The following is a 7,891-nucleotide window of genomic DNA, read 5'->3' on the forward strand; positions in this document are numbered from 1 at the left end:
TGTGAAAAAGCATGATGCATACTGTATGATCTCAATACCATGAAATTGGATGTTGGGTAAGTCAGGATCTAGAAGGACACATCCAACGTAAACTGCTTGTGATTGTGGATGACTTTGTTCTTTGCTTCTTGTGTTTTTCAGTTTCCTATACTGCATACATTAACTTTTTTTTTCAATAAAGGTTATTTTAAAAACTTCAAAAAAATAACGTGGGTGAGTGACAGCTTCCTTCTGGGAAGTCTATCTTGAGCTTTGAAATATATAAAAAAGGGAGGAAGCCAATAAAGTTCAAAACTCAGAAAATAAAGGCTTATCCTCTTTATCTACAGTGAAAGAGAAAATTATTTTTTCCTTCTTTCTGACAATAGGATTTTATAATATAATAAAGTAATAAACTTCAATGAGAGTAGATAGCAACTTTTTTTACAAAAGGAACTATGCACTGACAATTTTTTTCTGAGCCCAGAAAAAGAAAACTTGGAAGCATTCTTCCCAGGGACTCTGAGATGAGGCTTATTAGAGCCAGAACTGTCTGAATAGTTTCCAGCTACTGTGGGCTTGGCTGTTGAAAATTGACAGGCAGGACTTTATTAGCATTTTTGCTTCACTTGGACTTCTAATGACAGAAGCATTTATAAAATTAGAATTAAACTTGTTCTATGTTGAATGGCTCAGTAACATTGGTTTGATTCTTAGCTTCTTTTTATCTGGTGTTAAAAGGGGTGTTAGCTGAATCATCTACTTATAGGTTATAGATAATTGTCTTACTCCCTTATTAACTTTCTATGAGATGTGTATAAGAAAGAGATTGGAGGACATAATGTGTAGAGTCAGATTGACTCTTACATTTCTCTGTGTTTTAAAATATAGTGTATTAATAGAAAATGTGAGGTGTAGAAAGACCAACAGAGCAAAAGATGATTGCCATTGAAAAGGTAAGTTTTTTACTCACAATTCCCAAGAGTAGGAGGCACATCACATCATGGGGGTACCAAACAGGGAAGCACTAAGGTCTGTCAGCAGATAGAGGAGGAAGGAACTATTGAAGACCTTCATTATAGTTTCCACAGGAAAAAAAAATGGGTGAAGTGGTATAAGCAGACTTAGGTTGGATAGTGTGAATAATTCCAGTGGGCTTTGGGGTATAAGAGCTGTCCCTAGTGTCCTGGAATCTAGCCCTGGGGCCATTAGGGCAGGTGTGTAGTGACCTGGAACATGAGAATGAGAGCCAGATAAAGAAGAAGGTTGGACTTGGTTGGTTCACATTTGAAAAGCCTACTATCAGGAGGAAGACTCCTCCCCAGGAGGTAGGGTAGGCAGTCAAGGGCAGGTGACTCAGGCATATTATCAAGGTTGCTCAGAACAAAGTATACCTGGCACAGTGCCCAGAGGGCAGATGCCAAAGCATAAAATTTACAGAAGCTGGAAACAGTGTTAACATGCTATGTTTTTAGAACTGTTTGCTTTCAAGGCTCAAGTGCTTTGCTCAGTTGCAAGGAATCATTGTTATTCATGAAAGGAGACATGGTCAAACCTTGCATTGCATTGTCTGAGAGTCTTTGCACAAAATACTTCTAGTATTCCTCAAACCCATGCTTCTTATATCTCTTAAACTAGGGTTACCTGATGTAGCAAATAAAATACAGACTGTCCAGTTAAATTTGCATTTCAGGTGAAATAAAATTTTAATTGTGAATGTAAGGGTGGCCTTGCTGAAATAACATGAAAATATCTAATTCCACAATTTTCTATTAATAATAATAGCAAAAGATCAATTCTATGAGCTTTCTCTCTTTTTCTCTCACTAGCTAGCAGGCACTCTGCAGGGATTCTGTTTTGACAACATCTAAAAGGAACCCAACAGATAAAAAGGAAATGTAAAACTTTCTCCACCTGTACCCTGAGCACCTACTAGTCTTTCCACCCTAACATTTGGTGGCTGGTACCTAAGAATGAGTATAACCCATGCAATGTTTGGGAAATACTTATGCTATTTTTTTATTGTTTGTATAAAATTCAAATGTCGGTGGGTAGCCTCTATTTTATCCACTACTACTTTGGACCCCCTCTCTTATTTCTCTCCATTAAGGATGGCCTGAGTAGAACAATCCAATGAAATTCTCATGTGCTGCATAGCACATGAGCCAACTATGTAAACAAGCTTAGGCGTAATTCAGGGAATCATCTGTATCAGGAGATCTGATTGGCTTCTTGGAACTCTGCAAGGAATTCTGACTTAGTTTTAATTTGGAAATTGGGTAGGTTAGTTTGCAGAGATATGTCCTTATTTTCCAGGACCCCTTCTGTTTTAGTCAGCAATTACTAAAATCAGACAATAAACAGTAGTGACTTATAAAGCAAAACATTCATTTCTTGCTCACGCTGCTATGTCTCATCTAAACTCTGCTGAAGTTCGTGTGTCTTTTTAGTCAGGGATCAAAGGTGAAGGACTAGCTACTATCTGGGACACTTTGTTCTCATGGTGGAGGGACAGAGTCAAAGCACACAGAAGCATTTCAAACTTTCACTCCGACATGGTGACATCAGGTTTGCGCACATTCCATGGCCAAGTATGAAATATTTGGAGTAGGGAATTATACTCTGTTTGCAGGTAGCAAGGCCAGTGTATTAATTTCCCAGGGTGCGGGGAGTTAGCTATGCTCCCAAAAAAATCGGGTCCCTTTGGCAAGGGTCATCGCAAGAGATATGGAAATAATATAAATCGAAAATGGAGAATATAGAAATAAAAGAAGACACAGAAAAGAAAATATAGTTTTAAAAGATGGGGGGTTAGGGGTCCTCCAGCATTCAGGTGAGCTGTGAGGCCATGAGTGAAGTCCAGCATCAGAATTTATTGGTGCACCAATCAGTTGCCAGTGGTAAGAGATTTAAATAATAACAGGTAATTCGTTTAGGTTTAAAGTCTCCCCAAAAGCTTCTAGAGATTCCTTAATTAACTATTTACATGAACGAATGGTTACGAAATCTTTCTAAGACAAACTTGTGAGTCCTAAGATAAAATGATCACTTAGCAGAAAGGCTAAACAGAAATATAGTGGTTCTGTATTTCTTTATCTAGTTTTTTGTTGATTGAGACAGGTAGTCAGGAGTGAAGCAGGAACTGTCCCTGAGGCCAATTGTTTCTAGCCACAAGTGTCTGTCAGGTGGGCTCTGTTTGATCAGCTTTCACCCTGTGGCCCCATGCGACCCTTGTCCTACAGAGGCTCAGGTGCTAGCCAACAGGTCTGAGACAGCATTGTCATGGAAAGTGCTATTAATCTGTGAGATGCCCTCCTGAGGCATGCAGCTTTTGATATGTGTACTAACATGTTCACATATTCCTTCAGGGCAAAGCCCTGCAAAACTCCTGAAGTCTTTTATGTCTCTCTATATAGACCAACACTAGGGCTGTCATAACAAAGTGCTACAAGCTGGGAAGCTTAAAACAACAGAAATTTATTCTCTTCCCAGTTCTGGAGGTTAGAAGCCCCAAAATCAAGGTGTTAGCAGAACCATGCTCCTTCTGAAACTGTGGGTAGAATCCTTCTTTGCCTCTGCCTGGTGTTGGTGTGACAGTCAAGACTTGGCATTTCATGGGCTGCAGCTGCATCATTCTAATCTCCACCTGCATCTTCAAATGGCATTCTTCCCTAATACGGTCATATGGTCTTCTCGTAAAGACATTATTTGGATTGGATTAAGGGCCCACCTTACCACAGTACAATTTCATCTGAACTTATAGCATATACAATGACCCTATTTACAAATAAGGTCCCATTCAAAGAGCCTAAGGATTAGGATTTCATCACCTTTTTTTCTTCTCTTCTCTTCTCTTCTCTTCTCTTCTCTTCTCTTCTCTTCTCTTCTCTTCTCTTCTCTTCTCTTCTCTTCTCTTCTCTTCTCTTCTCTTCTCCTCTCCTCTCCTCTCCTCTCCTCTCCTCTCCTCTCCTCTCCTCTCCTCTCCTCTCCTCTCCTCTCCTCTTCTCTCCTCTTCTCTTCTCCTCTCCAATCCTCTCCTCTTCTTTTCTCTTCTTTTTTGAGACAGAGTCTAACTCTGTTGCCCTGGCTAGAGTGAGTGCCGTGGCATCAGCCTAGCTCACAGCAACCTCAAACTCCTGGGCTCAAGCGATCCTTCTGCCTCAGCCTCCCAAGTAGCTGGGACTACAGAGACACTGTGCCCAGCTAACATTTTTTTCTATTTTTTTAATTGTTTGGCTAATTTCTTTCTATTTTTAGTAGAGACGGGGTCTCATTCTTGCTCAGGCTGGTCTTGAACTGCTGAGCTCAAGAAATCCTCCTGCCTCGGCCTCCCAGAGTGCTAGGATTACAGGTATGAGCCACTGCACCTGGCCTCAACATCTCTTTGAAGGACACATTCGACCCATAATGGCAGAGAAGGAATACATTCTTATAAGAAAATCATAAATCTACCCTCTTTTTTCCTTACTTTTGTTCTTGTCCCTGAACTTCCAAGGGTATAAACTACAAAATTTACCTCAGTAATTGAAAAAGTGGAGGAATGATTAAGATTAAAGGTGAAATCCTTTTCTAGCAGACAGCTGAAGGTAAGGAAAATGGTGGAAGAATTCATAGCTTCTGTATCTTTCCTCTGCGCCAGTATGGACCATGTGGCACACTAAGCTGGTCAAACTGGAAGATGAAACCAAATCTATATCACCAAAAATTTAGTGTCTAATGAAGCACTTTCACTTGTACTTATGTTAGCATCACAATAAAAAGATATTAGATAGACAGGGTAGATAGGATCATTTCCCAGATAAGAAAACTGGGTCTCAGAATAGTTCGGAGATTTGCCCAAGAATTACAGGGCTACAAAGAAACAAGAGCAAGTGGTATTCAACCAGGTTCATGACATGTTTTTTTCGGTTTTCAATTCACTTTACTAACTGCTTCTCAAATCAAGCTCCTCCCCCTTATGAACAATTTTAGGCTTATGACTTTTTATTAACTGAGTAACCAGAATTATTATCTAATCTTGTTTTTTTTTTGTTTGTTTGTTTTTCCTTTTGGTGCACAGCTGTAAAATATTTGGATTTAGGAAATGTGTTATTTTTGCAGCCTTGATATTCAGGGTGGATTGTAAAATATAAATTTTTGTTTGAGATTTCAAAGATTAAGGTTATTTTGATAATATTATTTACAGATTTAAAAGATGTGGTTATCACAAGTCTATTGAGGAGAAAACTACTGCATAAAATGACTAATTTGGAATAAATATTTTGCATCAGTTTGCAAAAAAAAATGGAATAAAAATACATATTTCCATCATCCAGTCTCTTGATAATTAAATAATTGTTAATATTTCTTTTTTATTAGCAGCTGTAGAAGAATAACTATTTCTTTCTTTCTTTTTTTTTTTTGGTGATAGCCAGAATGGTTCTGAATTAGAAGAATAACTATTTCTTTATAGTACTTACATGAGTTACTGCTGATATCTATAGCAATAATAAAAGCATTGTGCTATACATTTTGTACCTAATCTCATATATTCTTCAAGCTCTTTGAGGTGAATATAACTTTTATCCTCAGTTTACATCTGAGAAAACTGAGGCTTAAGAAGCCTACATAATGTACCCTAAGTCACATACTTAATAAATATTAATGCCAGGATTCAAAACCTGGGCATTTTCTACCTGAGCCCATATTCTTAACAATTATGCTAATCTGTAGTAAACATATGAAAGGCTCCGTAAGTTTTTATATTCTCTTTAGCATTTTTTTTTCACCTGAAGATTACTTCTTGCCTCATTTCCTGTGTCACTTGTACTATATACCATCATTTTCGCAGTTTTGACAGTTCATTTTCTCTATTTGTGCTAATCGTCATTTTTATTACTCCGGCATGAGAATGATCTAGCCTGACAATTTGGAGATTCTGTGTTTATAAGATATTACTTTAGAGAACAACTTGTATTAAAGCTACTCAGATGTTGACTTTCAAACTGAAAGTGGTTCCAGTGGCCCCAGTGGGTGGAGGTAACAGCCCCCTTTTTGTATAGCTCCTTGATATGGAGAAATTTGAACCTACCTGTTGATACCATTTCTGGAGATTAGACTCGTTGAGGAGTATATTAGTCTGGGTTCTCCTGAGAAACAGAACCAATAAATGGGAATTGGCTCCAGTGATTATGGAGGTTGATAAATGAGAAGTCCCATCTGGGGTGTGCAAGCTAGAGAACTAGGAAAGTCAGTGGTACGATTCAGGCCAAATCTGAAAACCAGGGAAGCCAATGGCACAACTCCAAGTTCAAAGGGATGCCGGTTTCTTCATGTAAGTCCAAGAGTCTGAGGCCTTGAAAACCAGAAGCTCTGATGTCCAAGGGCAGAAGAAATGAAAGATGGAAGGATGTCCCAGCTTAAGGAGAAGGAATTCACCCTTACTTCACCTTTTTTTTTTCATCTTCTTTTATTTATTTATTTTTTATTTCAGCATATTATGGGGGTTCAAACATTAAGGTTACATACATTGCCCTTGTCTCCCCTCCCCCCCTTGAATCAGAACTTTAAATGTGTCCTTCACTTTTTTGTTCTCTGCATGTTCTAAGCAGACTGGATTATGCCCAACCACACTGGTGAGGGTGGATCTCATTCACTCAGTTTACTGATTCAAATGCTAATCTCTTCCAGAAGCACTCTCACAGATACACCAGAAATGTTTTGTCAGCTATCTGGGCTTCCATTAGCCCAGTCAACTTAACATATAAAATTTACCATCACAAACTCCACTTGTTCTTCTTTCTGAGAGTAGTAGGCTCAGGTGGACAAAAGCTGCCATTTTGTTAGGGAGATGCTAAATGCAAAGTGAAAGCTGTTAAACGTTTCAGATTCCAGTCATGTTTTTGTCACTTTGTCTTCTCCCGTCACCCCACCTTGATGGTGGTGGGTAGACTTGACCACATTCCCAGTGGCACAGAGAGAAACCTCACACCCTCTGGCTACTTCAGGTCTGAAGCTATCTCTTAGCTATGCACACAGTTCAAAAGTACCAACTAACTTCTGTGCACCAGCCTATGATTGACTTGCTTAGTACAATTCTCAGAACACAGGTGTATTTGAAAATGCAAATATATTTGTACCTTATTAAAAGGAGAGAAGAAAAGGTAGATAATTAAAAGACTGCATCTGCTGAAGTTCTGGGCCAGACAAGTGCACAGGGCTGTTGGACAGCTGTTTGTAACCCCAAAGTAGCCAAGCAGCCTTCAAAAGCAGTCGTGTGTGCGTGTGCACCCATGTAGATATGTGTGTCTCTCTTTCTCACTCACTCCCGGGTATTGCTGCCGCTTTTGTGCTTATCCCTTACCTTCAGGGTGAGGGGTCCTTAATATTGATCCCAATAATCAAAAGCAGGTTCTTGCTGTCCATATACATTCTGTGTGCTCTTTATTTCTAGCAGAATGAGGGTGGTTTTTTTTTTTTGTTGTTTTTTTGAGACAGAGTCTTGCTTTGTTGCCCATTCTAGAGTGAGTGCTGTGACATTAGCCTAGCTCACAGCAACCTCAAACTCCTGGGCTCAAGCGATCCTCCAGCCTCAGCCTCCCGAGTAGCTGGGACTACAGGCATGCGCCACCATGCCTGGCTAATATTTTTTTCTATATATCTATTAGTTGGCCAATTAATTTATTTCTATTTATAATAGAGATGAGGTCTCACTCTTGATCAGGCTGGTTTCGAACTCCTGACCTTGAGCGATCTTCCCGCCTCAGCCTCCCAGAGTGCTAGGATTGGCGTGAGCCATCGTGCCCGGCCGATGAGGCTGTGTTTTGCATGTCTTGCTATCTGAGCATGCACAACTGCTTGTCCTGTTCTCTTTGGGAGACCCTGGTGCCAGTCAACTCTGTCAGGGAAGACTTGTTGGGTAGTCCATGTCCCG

Source organism: Microcebus murinus, chromosome 26, assembly GCF_040939455.1.
Source record: "Microcebus murinus isolate Inina chromosome 26, M.murinus_Inina_mat1.0, whole genome shotgun sequence".
Classification (NCBI taxonomy): domain Eukaryota; kingdom Metazoa; phylum Chordata; class Mammalia; order Primates; family Cheirogaleidae; genus Microcebus; species Microcebus murinus.